Source organism: Molossus molossus, unplaced genomic scaffold (genome assembly GCF_014108415.1).
Source record: "Molossus molossus isolate mMolMol1 unplaced genomic scaffold, mMolMol1.p scaffold_m16_p_11, whole genome shotgun sequence".
Classification (NCBI taxonomy): Eukaryota; Metazoa; Chordata; class Mammalia; order Chiroptera; family Molossidae; genus Molossus; species Molossus molossus.
The window spans coordinates 100,059,124-100,078,851 of record NW_023425346.1 but is presented as its reverse complement, the minus strand read 5'-3'; the positions used below and the strand labels follow the sequence as shown (position 1 = coordinate 100,078,851).

Here is a 19,728-nt window from a genome sequence, read left to right as displayed (position 1 = left end):
AAACCAGCCAGGGCAAGGACAAGGAGTTCTGCGGGGAGCAAGGAAGATAGATAAACTTGTGAGGGTCATGCAGGGCTGGAGCGAGGCACCTCAACACAGTCAGTTGCCCCTCAGGATCCACAGTCAAGTTTTCAGGCCTAGAAGCTAAAGAAACTATGTCAAAAGCGTCTGAAAAGCAGAGTAGAATGAAGGTCACCGTTCAGAAATGGCAGTGACAGCTGCGGTGAGGTAGAGAGAAGAGAGAGTTGAAAGCGGTGAAGTCAGTCACACGTGCTGTGAAAGCAGGTGTCAGTTCCAGACACAGCCAGAGACTGGTGACCCGGACGTGATACAGGCAGAGGGTTTTGTCTGGGGATGAAGAAACTAACAGAATCAACATTAAAAAAAATAAGTGATAACAAGAAACCGTAAGAACTAATAAAAATTAAATCATTGTCTAGAAGAAAGGTTTGAGACAGCCCTTATGAGAGGAAAGGGAAAAGCTGAAGAGATGGTTTATTAGGGACGGATAAAGCTGTGAAGGCTAAAGGTGCACCTGTGGAAGAATAGTTTTGTTCCACAATTAAAGAAGAACACGTTTGACAGCAGAGGAGAAAGTTTCCCTGAAGCCCAGGGAGAAGGAATCCGCCACCTGAGGAACATGGGAACTGTGGTTAAAGACGGTGCAGGTGGAGTTCCCGAGCAGCTTCTGCATCACTTATGTATTTGGAATAACAAGGGTGCGTTTATCTTATCAAATCAATACGATAAGTTTTTACTCTACGTGTGAAAGCTTCAATACGATGGAAGTCACCATAAAACAGTAAAAAGACAAGGAAGTACATTTATGAAGTTCAGACTAGGTAGCAAACTCTCATTTATCATTAAAGAAAGGACAATCACCTCAATTGATTACATTGGCCAAAATAAACCAGCATTCAACAGATGAGGCCATTTAAATGGCCAATAAACACAAAAACCCATTCAACCTCCCATGCTATCAGAGAAAGAAAATGAACAGGATGTATCCCTCCACCCCGCACCCTGGTGAAGTCCAGGTGTGGAGAGTGGTCGGAGAAGACAGTGGTTCAGCAGTAGGAAGGCAATCTGGTAGGCTATATAAAAAATTAAATGTTAGTACCCTTTGCCTCAATAATTTCACCTCTTGATTTTTGACACAAGAGACATACTTGTATATGTGAAAAACATAAATAAAATATAACCGTTATTATGGCAGTTTGTTGGTAACAGTGAACAACTGAAACAACACGAATGTTTTATATGGAACATAATTTAAAAATTTTGGCCTATCAATTCCATGGAGTAATAAGAATGAGGTGGATCTATATGTTTATTTACGTGAAAAGACCTCTAATAATTCACACATTCCGTTTTTTTTTCAATGTAAAAACCAAAATAGCATATACAATATAATCTCACTCATTAAAAAACAAGACATAAAGTACTATTCAGGAAAATAAGTTATATGTGTAAATGCAGAGAAAGAGACATAAAACACTATGCCCACAACACTCAACCAGGACTGGGACTGGAAGCTGCCAAGGGTGGGTGGGTGGGGAATAAGACTTCTTCTTCTACATACATCTATGTCATTGGAAATTTTATGGTCAAGAATGTCTAATGTATTTTTTTTTTTTTTGTATTAAAAACAAAAAAACATGGGGGGATGGGTGAAAAAATGAAGGAATTAAGAAGTACAAATTGGTTGTTAGACTGATGAACCTCAAAGGGAAGGGGGGAGGGAGGGCGGGATGATTCAAACCAAAGACCTTCTATGCATTTGTGCATAACCAATGGACACAGACAGTAGTGTGGGGAAGGCAGGAGGGGGTGGGATTGGGAAGAAGGGGGTCCATGGGAAAAAAAGAGGGAACATCTGTAATATATTCAACAATAAACATGAGTTGAAAAAAAAAATTTTTTTTTAAAGTCTAACAACCATACTAAGTAATGTTATTTCTGACCCATTACTAGAGAGAAAGGTAGGATTTTTGGCCTTTTCCTCATCAGAGGTATAACCCCCTACAGAGCAGAAAATCAGTACAGATGAAAACACTCAGCCTGCACTAGCCTTTGTGTTTTTATTTTGTTTTGTTTTGTTTTTAATTATTTTTATTACTTTATTTTTGTTACAGATGTTTCTCCTTTTTTCCCCCATTGACAAGTTCCTCCCAATTCCCCCTACCTCGGCCCCATCCCCAGCTTTGTTGTCTAAGTCCATTGTTGTCTGTGGTTTATCTCCCCCACTTCTGAGGTTTGTCAGTCTGTGCCCTACTTCTATGTCTCTGGGGGCACTAGCCTTTGGCATCTCGGTCCTTCCTCTTCCTTTCACTCCCTTAGGTCCCAGATCCCTGGAGAAAGACCCCAGACCCTCAGCCACAGATGGAAATAAGCCCAGTGCTGACCCATCCCCAGGTCAGCTGTGAGACCAAGGCACCCAGATTTGAAAGTCAGATGTTCACCCTAAATTGTATATTTTCTAAAGTACCCTCTTTGAAACCATCCAGGTGAAGGTAGAGGGTTCTGAGGGAAAGAGAGGGTTCAGAGGTCATGAGAAAACAACAGATCGCTGTCTCGGAGCGTCAGGAAGGACAGCCCAGCCAGACGGGCTGCCAGAGGAGCAGTGGCTGTCAGTCCTGGGCTGTGGCAGCTGCACTCACACCAGCACCTGCCCCCCTGCAGTTTAAAGGTCCGGTTTCCTCACTGTGCATTCCTGCATTTCCTTATGGTGCCCGAGAGAGTTCTTACAGAGCAGGACGAAGGTCAAGGTTGAGAGAGCTGTGTAATGACAGACCCTGGAGCAGCAGCTCATCCAGAGAGGAAGTTAAAGGAGGGGAGACAGAAACTGACCTGGTGCTGAGGTCGCTGCCCCCAGCGGCTATCGTCCTGTCCTGGGCACTGCCTGGACTTCTGATCCCTCCAGTGTGTGTCCGCAGCCTGGGACCAGTGTGGCTGCCCAGTGCTGAGCAGGAAGTCTGTGAATCCACTCGGCCCGGGAGGCTCCACCCAAATGGAGAAACAGAAGTGAAAGTACCTTCTCCAGTGTTGTCAGACACTGTCTCCCTCCTCCCCAGGCTGTGTCCTCTCCTGTCCTGCCCATGAAGGACTAGACACGATGAACAGAACAGAAACGCTAAGGTTTAGAGGTGGTCGGGGCACCTTACGCACGGCTGGTATACTCCCCTTAGGAATCTCAGCCACTGTAAATGCCTCACTTTCTTCTTTTTATTTATTTTTTATTTTTAACTTTTTGATTACTTTATTTTTGTTACAGATGTTTCTCCTTTTTCCCCCCTGACACCCTCCTCCTGATCTACTCTGTCCCAGCCTGTCCCCAGCTTTGTTGTCTATATCCATGGTTACCGTATATGCATATAAATTCTGTGGTTTATCTCTTCCCTCCCCCCGGATCCCCCTCTTCTGAGATTTGTCAGTCTGTACCCGACTTCTATGACTCTGAGTCTATTTTATTCATCAGCTTGTTTTGTTCATTATATTCCACAAATAAGTGAGATCATGTGAAATTTGTCTTTCTCTGATGGGCTTGTTTCGCTTAGGATAATATTCTCCAGGTCCCTCCATGCCATCTCAAAGGATAAGAGATCTTTTTTTCTTACAGCTGCATAATGTTCCATTGTGTATATGTTCCACAGCTTTTTTATCCAATCATCTAGTGATGGACATTTGGGCTGTTTCCAGATCTTAGCTATTGTAAATAGTGCTGCTATGAACATGAAGGTACATATATTCTTTCTGATTGGTGTTTCAGGCTTCTTAGGGTATATTCCTAAAAGTGGAATCACTGAGTCAAATGGGAGTTCAATTTTTAATTTTTTTGGGTAATACCGTAATGTTTCCCATAGTGGCTGCACCAGTCTGCATTCCCACCAGCAGTGTGCTAGAGTCCCCCTTTTCTCCACACCCTCGCCAGCACTTGTTGTTTGATGATTTGTTGATGGCGGCCATTCTGACAGGTGTGAGGTGATACCTCATAGTTGTTTTATTTGCATCTCTCTGATGATTAGTGATGTTGAGCATTTTTTTCATATATCTCTCAGCCATTTGTAGGTCCTGTTTAGAGAGGTGTCTCTTTAAGTCCTCTGCCCATTCTTTAATTGGATTCCTTGCCTTACTTTTGTTGAGTTGTATGAGTCCTCCATATATTTTGGAAATTAACCCCTTATCTGATGTATTGTTGGCAATTATGCTCTCCCATACAATGGGTTCCCTTTCCATTTTAATAGTTGTTTCTTTTGCTGTGCAGTCTTTTTTGTTTAATGTAGTCCCATCTGTTTATTTTTTCCTTTATTTTTCTTGCCTTAGGTGTTGCTATCAATGAAATTTGTGGTGCACGTGATGTCTGAAATTTTGTTGCCTACATTTTCTTCTAAAATTTTTATGGATTGATGAGTCACATTGAAGTTTTTTGTCCATTTTGAGTTTATTCTTGTGTATGGTGTAAGTTGGTGGTCTAGCTTCATTTTTTTTTTTTTTTTGCATGTAGGTGTCCAATTTTCCCAGCACCATTTATTGAAAAGGTTGTCCTTACTCCACTGTATGCTCTTGCCACCTTTAATAGACATCACTAGTGAGCTAACTCTCCAGCCTGGGGGACAGAGGTTTGTCGCTGAGACAGGCAGAGTCCCAGAGCTGAGCATTCACGGCAGGAGGAAGCAGCGGCAGCAGCAGCCACTGGGCCAGAGGATGAAGACCCGGCACCTCTGTGGCTGCAGAAACGGACAGGGGGCACCTGGGAACTAGGTGGGAACACTCAGGCCCCACGCCAATGCCCCCTTCTAGGAGGTGGCCCATCAGTCAGCAGGACTCTGGTCCCCCTGCCCTCCCTTCTCCCTGGAGAGACTCACTCAGGCTGTGAGTTCTGTGAAAGGTGAGTCTGCTCCCTGGTGGGTCTCCCTGGGCTCACCCTGCTGGAGAGCCAGGGCTCTGTGCTCCTGGGAGCTCAAGTGCACAGGGACAGCGGCCTGGGGCGTGTGGGCTGGGGTTGGCTGGAACAGCCTGGGGCCTTGAGGCCAAGTCCAATTCCAGGATTTAGATTTAAAAATCCTTTTTGGCACACATCTAAGCCACATGCCCTGATCCAGCTCTTTTCATGAAGGAAGATGGTATTTTCATCCCCATCTCCATTTTATCTTTTTGCCTATCTGTTCATTTGGAACTCAGGTCGGGAGACTTGGGGAGAGTTTAGACACAAAATTTCAGGTTCCTTACTATGTCCTTCTCCTTTTTAGGATTTTCTCTTGCTTTCCCAGAAAGCCTTGTTCCTCTCTCTGCTGAGCAGGGAGAACGTGGGCTTTCTATCAGAGTTTTGACCACCCTACAAGCCAGTGGCAGCTCTCAGAGCTAGGTGTTTGGCAACTGGAAACATTTTGTGTTGGCTGCTTCTGAGATTTGACTTTCCTGCAAAGATTGTCTTGTCTTTGTTCACTTTCCAGACTCTCAAGCATTGTTCTCTGAATATTGTCCTGAGTTACTAGCTGTTTTGTTTTTTTTTTTCAAGAGGATGGCTTCTTAGGAACTCACTCTTGCAGATAAGAAGGAGAACTCTCCATCTTCACTTGTAAGGATTAGACCAGCCCGCCCTCTCCCAGGACCAGCCCTGCCTCTGGCTTCTCAGACCCCAGTGATTCCAGTGCCCCTGAGCTCCTGCCCACCAAGGAAGAGACACTGTGTGTCAGAGACACCTCGTTGTTAGGAGATACACAAACCAGACTGTCACAAACACACACTTACTTAGAGAGGGCTAATTAATAAACAAAATATCACAGCAAATAATATGCCTGGAGAAAAGACATGGATTAATGGATAACTATAGAATTTCAGTTGGAATTAATACTTAAAAAACATCCACAATGATGAGATAGATATAAGTTGTTGCCAAAAAGCTTAATTTTTTTTCTAAAGGAGAAGATTGAATTATGGTTGTTGAATCTGGTTTTTGTTTCAAGGACTTATTTATGGAGCATCTCTTTGCAAGGGCTTTGGGCCATGGCCTCCCCCTGCCTCCTTCCTGCTCTAAATTCCCTGTGCCTGTAGCCAAGGAAGAAAGAGCACCCAACTGTATTTAGCTGAGAGTTCAGGCCATGTTTTTACAATGTCACTTACATTTATTTTAGCTTGAAGAATGCACTTTAGCAATTTAAATAACACAGTTTTAATGGTGATGAACTCCCTCAGCTTTTGTTTGTTTGGGAAAGTCTATTTTTCCTCTATTTCTGAAAGACTACTTTGCTGGATACTATTCTTTCTTTTAAAATCCTCACCCGAGGATATGGTTTTTATTGATTATTTTTTAGAGAGAGAGAGAATGTGAGAAACATCCATTGGTTGCTTTCTGTATGTGTCCCAACCAGGGATTAAACTTGAAATCTAGGCATGTGCCCTGATCAGGAATCAAACCCGCAACCTTTCTGTTTACAGAATGAAACTCCAACCACCTGAGCAACCTGGCTAGGGTCCAAATATTATTCTTGGTTAAGAGTTCTTTTATTTCAATATTTTGAATATATAAACCCATTTTTTCTTGACCTTTAAAGTGTCTGTTGAGAAATTCACTGATAGTCTTATGGGGGCTCGAGTATATGTAACAAGTCATTTTTCCCTTGCTGCTTTCAAAATTGTCTCTTTATTTTTGGTTTTTGATAATTTAGTTATAATATATGTCAATGTAGCTCTATTCAAGTTTAACCAATTGGGTCTTTTGGGCTTTACAAATATGGGTGTTCATTTCTCTCCCCAAATTTGAAAATTTTCAATCATTATTGCTTTAAATAGACTTTCTGTCCCTTTCTTTTTCTTTTCCTTCCTAGGAATTCCATATTGTATTTATTTTTTCCTTGATGATATCTCTGAAGTATTGTAGGCATTTTTTACTCTCTCGTTTTCCTTTTAATTCTCACCTGAGGACATTTTCCCATTGATTTTTTAGATGGAGTTGGCTGCCTCTTGCATGACCCCAACCAGGGCTGGGGCTCAAACTTGCAACCAAGGTACATGCCCTTGACTGGGAATTGAACCCATGACTCTTCAATCTGTGGGCCAACACTCTAACCACTGAGCCAAACTGGCCAGGGCAATTCTTCACTGTTTTTAGTTCTTCCTTTACTCCTCTGATAAATTCAAATAACCTATCTTCTAGTTCACTGATTCCTTCTTCTACTTGATCTGTTATGGAAGCTTTCTATTGAATTATTCAGTGTAGTCATTGTCCTCTTAGCTCTAGAATGTCTGTTTGACTTTTTGATAGTTACTTTTACTTTGTTGAACTTCTAATTTTGTTCCTGTAAGATTTTCCTTATTTATTTGTCTGTGTGTGTTTTCTTATAGTTCACTTAAATTCTCTAAGAGGATAATCCTGAATTTTTTCTTAGACAGTTTAGAGATCTAAATATCTTTAGGGGCAGTTATTAGCATTTATTCATTTCCTTAGGTGGTTTCATGTTTACCTGAATTGTAATGATTCTTGATTTCATGTATTGGTATCAGCACATATGAGTAAGCAATCTCCTCTTCCAGAATTTACAGGTTCACTTTAGCAGTCAGCTCAGGTTGGGGTACCTGATGGAATAGCTGGTGGCATTTATGAGCAGGTGGAGCATCTTATGAGGGTCTCAGTTGGGCAAGCCACCTTCCATGATCTGAGGTTGAGGGGTTGATGCTGGCTGAGATTGGTGGTTGGTTGGACCCTCTGATTGTGTAGGGCTGTTCACTGCATTCAGAGGGGCTCACTTGCTTGGCTCTACAATCACTTCTGGACTGGTAAGGCTGCTAGGGTGGTGCTACTGGTTGGACTTTGTAATTGGACAATGTTACAGGGTGGACCCTGCCATAGCTTCTTTTTTGGTGAAGTTTCAGGTTATGCTTCCCAGCCTGGTTGTAACATAGGCTGGACTCCATGTTTAGGAGGGTCCACAGGCAGAACTTCACTGTCAGATCTTACCTTGTGTTGTCATCTGTTATTAGGCAGAGCAGAAGCCTATTTCCCGAATTAGGTAGGGCCACAGGTTGGCTTCACAATCAGGCCACTGGCTATGCTCTGCTGTTCAGCATGTTTCTTGGCCACACTCTTGTTGGGATGGGTCTCCAGCTATATCCTGCAATTGGTGGGGCTAGAGACTGCTCCAGTGTTGGGCAAGATTATCATCTAGGCTCCCTCATTAGGTGGAGATTAAGCTAGGCTTTGTGATTGGGTGAGCTCACTGGCTAGGCTACTGCATAGATGAGGCCACAGGCTGTGTTTTGGCAATTGGACAGGGATATAGGCTGGTCTCTGCTGTTGAGCAAGAATGTAGACTTGGCTACGTGGCTCATCGGTACCGTAGACTTGTCCCTGGGGCTTCCGTGTTCCCTGGTGAGACTTTCTGAAAGCCCAGGACTGGGATCTACTTTCAGTACTTGGGCAGAGTTGCAAAGTTGCTTTACCACCTGGACAGGGTAGTAGAATGGGCTCCATAGCTTGTGTAACCTGACTAGGGACCCAAATCAAGTAGAAATGTCAACCAAGCTTTCCAGCCATATGGGCACTAGCTTGGCGTTGCAGAAAGACAAGCCACTAGCTGGGATCTCTCTGTAGGCACCGCTACAAGCAAGAATGTGGTGCACAAGGTCTGAGTGCTAGTTGCTGTATGCCCCGCCCTTGCTTAAGTTTCTAGTAGTCATCTAATAGCCATGAATTACCTCGCTTTTCCAGGAGCCAGACTGATGAATCAAATGGAAGTGTAATGGGGATTACTACCCCTACAAATTTAAATATTTTCAGAAGGCACCAATCTCTGTCATTCCCTCCTTCACCAAGAATATGATATTGCTTTCAAATTACTATTTTTACTATAGAAAATTTCATTTTCAGGACCTCTGCCTGGCCTTTCCTAAAATAGGCATTTCTATTTCATAGGTTAAGAAATTATAGATTAAAGAACCAGTTTGGTCATCTACAATGTGTCCTGATTACACATTTAAGATTTTGGAAAGTGACTGTTGAGTGGCTCTACAGATTGAGTAGATTCACTGTTAGATTAATATTACCTTACCTCCATACACTCTACTCTAACAGGGGTCATGATGGTGCTTTGGGTCTATAAGTATTAGCATCAGCTTAGATGCTGTATCAACAGATCTTAATAGTTGGGAGTATTCTTTTTTTTTTTCTGTCTAGGTTACCTGCATAAAAGTCCATAGGTCTTGTCAGTGAAGAACTCAGGAAATCACTACTATGTACATTTGCAAGGTTTCTTATGAGACTTGCACTCACTTCTGTCATCAGGTTCTAGGTCAAAAAATTTGCTCAGGTCTGGAAACTGAGCATAGGATCTTGACTTTTTATTAGTATAGCTGACCTCAGCCAGCTGATCATTTATTTTTAATTAATGTTGAGGATAAATATATATCATCTATGGGTTGGGCCTCCTGACTGTCATTCTACCCTTGCTGCGCATTACAGAAACATTTGTCTGCTTTCACAGTAAATGCTGCCACTTGCTTTTGTTATTCTAGAATCCTATCATCTCATTTGTTACTAGGGAATCCCATTCTGTAAAACATTCCTACATTATTCACACCCACAGAGAACAGCTCCTGCTGAGAATCTCAGTGATGCTGGTGCCCCTCAGCAGTGTGTTCTTCATCACTGTGTTGAGTTAGTGTTCTGAGGCCTCCCGAGGAACAAAGTCACCTGAAGGGTGGGTTTTCCAGTTGTTGAGAGTAGACCCATGCCGTCTTCTCTGGGACTTTGAATCCCCCTTTTCTGTGGACTGCCTTGGCAAGTCTGTATCTCTATTTTCACTTTATCTGGTGTGTACCTTGCTTTGTAGCAAGGCTCTGAGGAGCCACCCAGGAGCATAATAGAATCATCACCTGGGTCCTTTCGGTGCTAATTAAACTCTGTGGAACAGGAGAGTGCCCCTGTATCAGCAATGTTTCCTTTTCAGTTCCACATTTCCCTTTCTTCTCACAGAATCCGCTCCCACATTCAATCTTCTGGAGCCTGCTGGTAAATGTTGGTCAGCCTGGAGTCCTATTGAAATAGAAACCATCTCCTCACCTGCTTGCCCCACCCAGGACTTGCCTATTAGGTCATGCTGAGGGGACTTTGCATATTTTTTATTCAAGCAGGAAGCGAGGCTGCATGGGGGCCTGTCTTCCAACAAGGGACAGGGGACTCTTCTGTAGGCCAGTGGGTGTTGGGGACCTGGAAGAAAAAGTTCTAATGCACATCTACCTAGAAAATCCCATTCTGAGCTTCAGGGTTTTAATCCTTCTATATCTTTGGCATAAGAGGCCCAACTGAGCTTAGAAGTCAGTCTTCTCTGAAATTCTAACATTCTTAAAATTAGGACCTGAACCAGGCCTTTCTACTATTGCCTTCCAGATGCAGGTATGAGAGTATCTTTACTTTAGGTGGTAACTAATAGATTTAAGCCTATCATATACTCTTTTCAACACATCAGTAGAGCTTAGAAATAGACACCAAAATCACAGTTCTTATAGTTGCTGTTTCTCCCTTTGTAAATGCCAGAGAATTATACCAGCTTCTATGCCTCTTCCCCTCTCTCATCCAGTTTCCTACTGGTGAATTTTTGTCAATGGCACTGTTACAGCACCCCAGGGACTACCAGTATTCCACCTGTGTCCACTGGCTAGACAGTGACCAACATCCAGAACCCCGTCCTTAGGGCCAGCTTACTAGGACCATTATCTTAAGTTGAGTTGCCTAGCAATAGAGCCTGAGACGAAGTCTCCTTAGTAAGTGATTCACCGTGAGAGTCCCACTAAGAGAACTGGGGAGAGGGAAGCAGAATAGCATGGTGGGAAAGCTGAGCAAGAATGTGGTCACAGTTAGAGATTAGCTCCAGCCTGATCCCCTGAGGAGCTCAAAAGCGTGAATCACTCCACACATTGCTTCCAGCTCCCAACTGTAAACTCCAGGTGAAGCTAACTTTATTTGGCCAAAGTCCAAACTTTGGGGAGTGTGGCATTAGCAGCCAACTCTCACAGCAGCTGTGAGATGAGACGTCTGCCCCCCAAGGGGATTTTTCGGGTTACCAGTAGCATCCACTACACCAATAAACTGTTGTTGTTGTTTTTCTTTGTTTGTTTGTTTGGTTGGTTGTCTCCTGAACAGCAAACATTTTCTTGAAATTCTTCTCTAATTCAGCCTCTGTTAGGGCAAAGTCACTGCACGGGGGTGGGGGGGGGAGGCAAAAATAATGACACACATTATTATTGTCTAGACACACTGCAATTGAGAATGATCAGAGAATTATTGTCTTAAACACCCTAATTAGATCAAACCAGATTACACCTGAAGACTCACATGGCTAAGAGTAACGTCTCTTTTTTAAGTGCACAGTTATTTCTTAAAAACTAGACAGAAATGGGAAATCATTACCACACATGGGGACACTTACTCATTTAGTTTGGGTTGTTTAGTGAGAGTCAGAAAAGTAACCAATGTTCTTAGTAACAATAAAATATTACAGGTGTCTAAGTACCACCAGCGGTCTTCCTTTCACATGATTACTTCTATTCCCCTCTGGTGACCCCTGTTAACTATATGTCCCATTCACATGTAAAGGATGCTGGGGTTTGGGATTCCTGAGAAGTCTGATTGAGTATATTCTGGGAGAGAAAAGAAACACAATATGACTGTAGGATGCAATTCTCTTCTCCTTTTGTTTGGAGGAAGAAAGACATGACTGTTCTCCGTGGGCACCTGTCGCCTTTTCTGAGGGAAATGAGCTCTCAGGGGCCTGGGGTTCTGGTTGCAGTGACACCTTTTGACTCACTGTTATTCTCCCTGGTGAGCTTAAATCCTGAATTTTAAAGTCACTCATTCCTGAACCTTGCTTGTATAGACTCATCATAAAAGGTGAAGGAAACTCAAAAATTTCCCAACACCAGGAAATGAGGGCAAAGTGACTCAATGGAAAGAAAAGGAAATGAGAGCAGGGAGATCTCTTACCTTGTAAGATGCCCTGTGGTTCTGCAAGATGAGGTCCATGTCCCACACACACCCTTCCCCTTGGGTGTAGCCCTGCTTATTTAACCTCTTATTGGTTTTTTCAACTATATCGGCTCCCTGCCTTACACATCTCTATCTCCAATGCATTAATTTCTTGATTTCTGTCTCATATGTTGCTTTCTCTCTTTTCATCATTGATGCTCTTGATAATCATTCCTCTTTATTTATCTGTTTCTATTCTTTCAGGTATTGTGTGTACCACAGAGCTGGCTCCATTCTACCCTTTGTCATTTTTAATTTTGTATATTCATCAGCATATATACTTATACTAGAGTGTGTATACACACATATGGTTGTTTTCAAATAAGTTTTCTTGCATTAAGAACTGATGTACAGAGAAAACATGGCAGCAGAGTGAACAGTAGCTATGCAGGCAATTTCCCAGAACCAAACGGGAATTACAACTGAAATAAAGACAAATCCTTGGAAAAAAGCAACAGAAAAGCAGCAGGACAGGACCATATAACCAGGGACACTGGTAGCATCTGAGAAGGTGCGAGAAGTGGAGGGCTGGGAGCCCACACACAGCAGTGGTCTTAGCTGTGAGCAGTGCCCTCGGGGATAAAATACTAAGCTTGCTCCATAGCGCAGAGGGCTGGAACAGAGCACTGGTTTGGCTACAGCCACCCACCTGGGGCTCCAACAGAGGGAGGGCAGACTGGATTAGAACTCTGTGGGGACACCCGGGATTTGGAGCACACTCAGAGTTTTTGCTGAGTTGCGGCCACAAAAGATGGTGGCCAGTATGCTCCATCCCAGAGCTGTGGGGAAAAGCAGCACCCTCTCCCTTGGAGATTCAGCCTTTTCCAGGTAAGGCAAAGAAATGCAAATTGAGGCTCATTGACAACCAGCATCTGTCCCATCCTCTGGAAATCCTCTTACTTATAACACCAGGGCTACAAACAAGGCCCTGAGTAACTGAGAATACTAGCCTCAAGGCAAAAAGCTAGAGGATAACTGAACCATTCCTGCGCTTGCAAATCTACCCAGGAAAGTAGGGCTTGACAGTGGTGTTTAACGTGGGCCCACCCAGACTCCTTCAAACCCAGTAGAGGGAGCCACAAACAGCAGGACATCAACACCCAGAGGGAAAATTTGGCAGGCTCCAAAACCCACTGAGATAGCCAAAATGGTGAAACAAAGAGACAAATCCCAAATGAAAGAACAAGAGAACTCTATCAACAATGAGATAAATGAAATGCAGTTAAGCAAATTATCGGAGGTAGAGTTCAGAGCCATGATCTTGAGGAAGCTCAACAGCATGAGTAAGGACATCGGCACCATAAGTAAAGATATAAAAACATTGAAAACCAACCAAGTGGAAATGAAGAATGACATAGCAGAAATTAAAAACACATTGGAAGGACTAACCAGCAGAGTAGAAGAAGCTGAGGACCAGAAGAGTGAATTAGAAGACAGGGTAGAAAAAAAATCAACCAATCAGAAAATTAAAAGGAAAAAACAATTAAAAAACAGGAAGACAGCTTAAGAGATCTGTGGGACAACTGGAAACAAAATAACACTTGCATTATAGGAGTCCCCGAAAAAGAAGAAAATGAGCAAGGGTTAGAGTATATTTGAAAAATTAGAAACAGAAAACTTTCCTAACTTGGTGAAGAGAGAAGGCATTCAAGTTTGAGAAGCACAGAGAGCCCCAAGTAAGAAGAACCCAAACAGGTCCACAACAAGACACATAATAATTAAAATGACAAAAATTAAAGACAAAGGAGAATCCTAAATGCAGCAAGAGATAAGCAACAGGTTACCTACAAAGGAACCCCATAAGGCTCTCAGCTGACTTCTCAACAGAAACACTACAGGCCAGAAGAAAATGGCATGAAGTAATCAAGGTCATAAAAAACAAGGATCTGAATCCAAGACTACTCTATCCAGCAAGGCAATCATTCAAAATAGAAGGTCAAAAAAAGAGCTTCCCAGACAATATATATATATATTAACACCAAACCAGCACTGAAAGAAACGTTAGAAGAACTGTAATTAGTAGAAGAAACAGGAAGAAAAATATAACCACACTAAAAAAATAGCAATATATAAGTACATATCAATAATCATCTTAAATGTAAGTGATTTGAATGCTCTTATAAAAAGACACAGAGTAGCTGATTGGATAAGAAAGCATGACTCACATATATGTTGTTTACCAGAGACCCACCTCACAACAAAAAACACATATAGGTTGAAAATAAAGGGATGGAAAAAATCTTCTAAGCAAACAGAAAGGAAAAAAAAAAAAGCTGGGGTAGCAATACTCATAGCTGATAAATTAGATTTGAAAATGAAGGCCATAACTAAAGATAAAGAAGACTACTACATAATATTGAAAGGATCTATCCAACAGGAAGACATAACCTTGGTAAACATATATGCACCAAATATAGGAGCACCAAAATACATTAAAAATCTTCTGGAGGACTTCAAAGGAGAAATCGACAGCAATACAATCATAGCAGGGGACTTCAACACCTCGCTCACATCACTGGATAGATCATCCAGACAAATAATTAACAAGGAAACACGGACTCTAAATGAAGTGCTAGATCAAATGGATTTAATAGATATCTACAGAGAATTACACCCCAAAACTGCATAATTCACATTCTTCTCAAGTACACATAGGACATTCTCAAAGATAGACCACATGTTAGGGCACAAAGTAAGTCTCTACAAGTTCAAGAAGACTGAAATCATATCAAGCATCTTCTCAGATCACAATGGCATGTAACTAGAAATCAATTGCAACAAGAACATGCAAAGACATTTGAAAACATGAAGGCTAAATAGCATGTTATTGAACAATAAATGGGTTACCGAGGAGATCAAGGAAGAAATTAGAAACTTCCTGGTCACCAATGAAAATGAACACACAACAACACAAAATCTATGGGATGCAGCGAAAGCAGTTCTGAGAGGGAAGTTCATAGCACTACAGGCCAACCTCCAGAAACAAGAAAATTTTCTAATAGACTACCTAACCTCACAACTTAAAGAACTAGAAAGCAAACAAACAAAGAAACAAAAAACCCCAGACCAAGTAGAAGGAAGAAAATAGTAAAGATCAGAGCAGAAATAAATGACATGGAGAACCTCCCCCCCCCAAAAAAAAAACAATTCAAAGGATCAATAAAACAAAAACAAAGAGCTGGTTATTTGAAAAGATAAACAAGATTGATGGCCCTTTAGCTAGACACACCAAGAACGAAAGAAAGAGAACCCAAATACACAAATTCAGAAATAAAAGAGGAGAAATAATAACTGACACCAGAGAAATACAAAGGATCGTTAACAAATATTATGAATAATTATAACTGAGCAACAAATTGGACAATCTAAGCAAAATAGACAAATTCCTACAAACACATAGTCTTCCAAAACTGAACCAAAAAGAGATAGAAAACTTGAACAGACCAATAACAACGAAGGAAATTGAGGATGTAATCACGTCTCTCCCAGCAAACCCGGATATCTTCACGGGGGAGTTTTACCGAGCATTCAAAGAAGAACTAGCACCCATTCTCCTCAAACTATTGCAAAAAATTTAAGAAGAAAGACTTTCACACTCATTTTATGAAGCCAGGATAATTCTAATTCCAAAACCAGATAAAGACACTACAAAGAAAGAAACCTACAGGCAGATATCCCTGATGAACATAGATGCCAAAATCCTGAACAAAATACTAGCAAATCAGATCCAGCAATACATCAAAAAAATTATTCCCCATGACCAAGTGGAATTCATCCCAGGGATGCAAGGCTGGTACAATATTTGCAGATCAATAAATGTGTACACCACATCAACAAAATGAAAGATAAAAATCATATAATCATATAAATAGATGCTGAAAAAGCATTCGACGAAATCCAGCACCCATTTCTGATAAAAACGCTCAGCATTTTGAGAATAGAGGGATCATATTTTAACATAATAATGGCCATATGTGAAGGACCTACAGCCAAAATCATACTCAATGGGCAAAAACTAAAAGCATTGCCCTTAAGAACAGGAACAAGTCAGGGATGCCCACTTTCACCACTCTTATTTAACATAGTACTGGAAGTCTTAGCCTAAGCAGTCAGACAGGAAGAAAAATTAAAAGGCATCCAAATTGGAAAGGAGGAAGTGAAACTGTCATTATTCGCAGATGACATATTATACATAGCAAACCCTAAAGACTCCGTTAAAAATCTACTAGACTTAATAAATGAATTTGGCAAAGTAGCAGGATACAAAATTAATGTCAAGAAATTGACGGCATTCTTATACACTAATGATGAACTCACAGAAAGAGGATCTAAAAAAACAATCCCATTTACCATCGCAGCAAAAAATTGAGATACCTAGGAATAAACTTAACTAAAGAAGTAAAGGACCTATTCACAGAAACTACAGGAGATTGAAAAAAAATAGAGGAAGATATGAAAAAGTGGAAGCACATACCTTGTTCATGGATTTGAAGAATTAACATCATTAAAATGTCCATACTACCCAAAGCAATCTATAGATTCAATGCAATCCCCATCAAAATACCAACAACATACTTCACGGAATTAGAACAAATGACTCAAAAGTTCATGTGGAACCAAAAAGACGCTGAATAGCCACAGCAATCTTGAAAAGAAGAACAAAGTAGGCAGAATCACAATACTGGATATCAGGTTATATTAAAAAGCTACTGTAATCAAAACAGCCTGGTACTGGCACAAGAACAGGCACATAGATCAATGGAATAGAACAGAGAACCCAGAAATAAACCCAAAACATTATGCTCAATTAATATTCGACAAAGGTGGCAAGAGCATACAATGAAGTCAAGACAGCCTTTTTAATAAATGGTGTTGGGAAAATTGGACAGCTACATGCAAAAAAATAAAACTAGATCATTAACTTACACCACACACAATAAAAAATAAAAATGGATAAAAGACTTAAATGTGACTCATGAATCCATAAAAGTTTTACAAGAAACTGTAGTCAACAAAATTTCAGACATCATACGCAGCAGAATTTTCACTGATACATCACCTAAGGCAACAGAAACAAAGGAGAAAATGAACACATAGGACTACATCAAACTCAAAAGCTTCTGCACAACAAAAGTAACAACCACTAAAATGGAAATGCAACCCACTATATGGGAGAGCATAATTGCCAATGATACATCAGATAAGGGTTAGTTTCCAATATATATAACGTGCTCATACAATTCAACAAAAGGAAGACAAAGAATCCTAGTTAAAAAAAAAATGGGCAGAGGAGCTGAATAGACACCTCTCCAAACAAGACATACATATGGCTAAGAGACATATGAAGAAATGCTCAACATCACTAATCATCAGAGATGCAAATTAAAACAATAATGAGGTATCACCTGACACCTGTCAGAATGGCTGCCACCAACAAATCATCAAACTACAAGTGCTGGCGAGGGTGTGGAGAAAAGGGGACTCTACTACACTGCTGGTGGGAATGCAGACTGGTGCAGCCACTATGGAAAACAGTATGGTGTTACCACAAAAAATTAAATGAATTGCCATTTGACCCAGAAGGTATTTAAAAAGATATTAACATTTTACTATTTATTTCTTCTAAAACAGCAGTGTATAATTATACACATTTAGTCAATAGGATTCATCCTATTAAACATGAGTTTATAATACTTTCCTTCCTCCTCCCATTTTCTAAAATGCTGAAAGGAGTTACCAGGAGTAACTGGGTGTAAGGTCGTCAAGGTGCTCAGAATAAAATGCATCTGGAAACAGTAGCTTTCAATTCAGATTCCTGACATTCGCAGGCCAAGGCTTGGCATCTTAATCTTCTTTACCTGACCCATTTCTTAGGGCTGAACTCAATGTTTCCTGAGGCTCTTCTCCGTTACTCAGTTCTTAAGAGTCACCACTTTAGCTCCCTGCAGAAAGACAAAATTCCATAACCGTCTCAGTCTGCATCCTAGGAACCAATCCATCATGAAATCATCAATGGAAAGTTGGAAAAGGGAAGTTCGTGTAGTAGGGGTAGGAGCATTCCTACTGCCTGGCCACCCAGTGTCTCCATCTGACCTGTTGGTAATGGTGGCTCCAGGAACCATCCCCAAGGACAGAGACAACTTTGACAACCATGGAAGCCACTCCCTTTTGTCACCATTTCTTATGCTTCTTAACCTTCTCACTTGTCTCTGTTTCTTAGTCAGGGGAACTGTGGAAGCAACATTTTCAAGATGTCAGAGCCCTCATCAGCTAAGTCCTCAATGGTCCTGGGGAACAGAGCGCTTCCTCCACCCTGGAATTACTTCATCCTTTTGGGAGTGAAGAACAAACTCGTATTGCTTTTGCGTTATTGAACTTTTTTATACCAATTAGCCCAGCCCATCCAAAGCAAAATGTATAATGCCTATCATCTGAAATCTCAACAAGTTAACTTCATAGTTTTAAAGAAAAAAACAAAACTATTTGAATGAAGCTTGTGTAGCAAAGAAAGCTATTTGTTACAGCAAGAGTTTTAATTTCTGTTAGATGTTTTCTGAATGCCTATCCCCTAAAAAGATTTGTTTTCAATGTCCACAGGATTTGGTAGTAAAGGAAAACACAGCCAGTAATCTACAACTGAAAGACTAGTGAATCTTATGACTCCTCACATTGTAGAAGGATTTGGAATATAAAAATGTGGTAAAGATCATTTCTGTCTCTTCCCATCTACAGGAAAGTGATCCCTACCCAATGGAGCAAAGACCCATAATCTTTTAGCCTGTATGCAAAATCAAAGAAGTTTTGAAAACCAACATTTTTCATAGGTTGGCAGCTAACTAATTTGGCAGTAAATCTGGATTTAGTTGTCATGAATCCAGGGAATATCTTCATCACACTTGCGAAATCACACAATGTTTTGCAGAAACATTAATCTATTTGAGAAAGGGATTCTGCCCCAGACGCTGTTGTGGTCTTTTATAACATATTGGATATAAAGCACAGTGTCTTTCTAAAATAATAAAACAATATTATTTTGCATGTTGCTCAGAGATTTTGAATAAAGGATTATGGATGTTTGCTTGGAGTCTAGCTGTTAGACTGCCTCTCCCCATAACTGTCTGTGTGATGTGTAAAGATAGTTAAAAATTAATAGATACAGAAAACAAGCTGATGTTTGCCAGGTGGAAGAGGGGTTGTTACAAAATAGTCATGGGGCCCAGCCAGCGTGGCTCGGTGGATTGAGTGTCGAGCCAGGACTGAGAGGTCCCAGTTCAATTCTCAGTTGGGGCACATGCCCGGGTTGTGGTCATATCTCCAGCAGGGGTCGTGCAGGAGGCAGCCAATAGATGTTTCTCTCTCATATCAATGTTTCTATCTCTCCCTTCCTCTCTCTCTAAAAAGTCAATAAAAAACATACTTTAAAATGACAAAAACAAAAAATAAATAAAACAAAATAGTCATGGGAATGTAAAGTACAGCATAGGAAATAGGTCAATAATATTGTAATAACTATGTATGGCATCAGATCGGTATTAGACTTATTGGGGGGATCATTTCATAAGTTATATAAATGTCTAACCACTATGCTGTATACCTGAAAATAATATAATATTGAATGTCAACTGTAACTGAAACATTTTCTTTTTTTATTTAAAAAAAAAAAAACCCACACTTTCAGTATAGGAGCTTTCCCCTCTGTGGAATGAGGG

At 40.9% G+C, this 19,728-nt stretch overlaps 1 protein-coding gene across 1 annotated transcript in view; it reads right to left on the bottom strand.

Annotated features, from left to right (window-relative positions):
* LOC118625329 (nuclear body protein SP140-like protein) overlaps positions 1-3,036 on the bottom strand; it is a 60,252-nt gene extending 57,216 nt beyond the window's left edge. The window contains exon 1 of the mRNA XM_036254212.1: positions 2,851-3,036. The gene's annotated coding sequence lies outside the window, so the exon portion shown is untranslated. The remainder of the gene's footprint in view (positions 1-2,850) is intronic.
* Between the last annotated feature and the right edge of the window lie 16,692 nt (positions 3,037-19,728).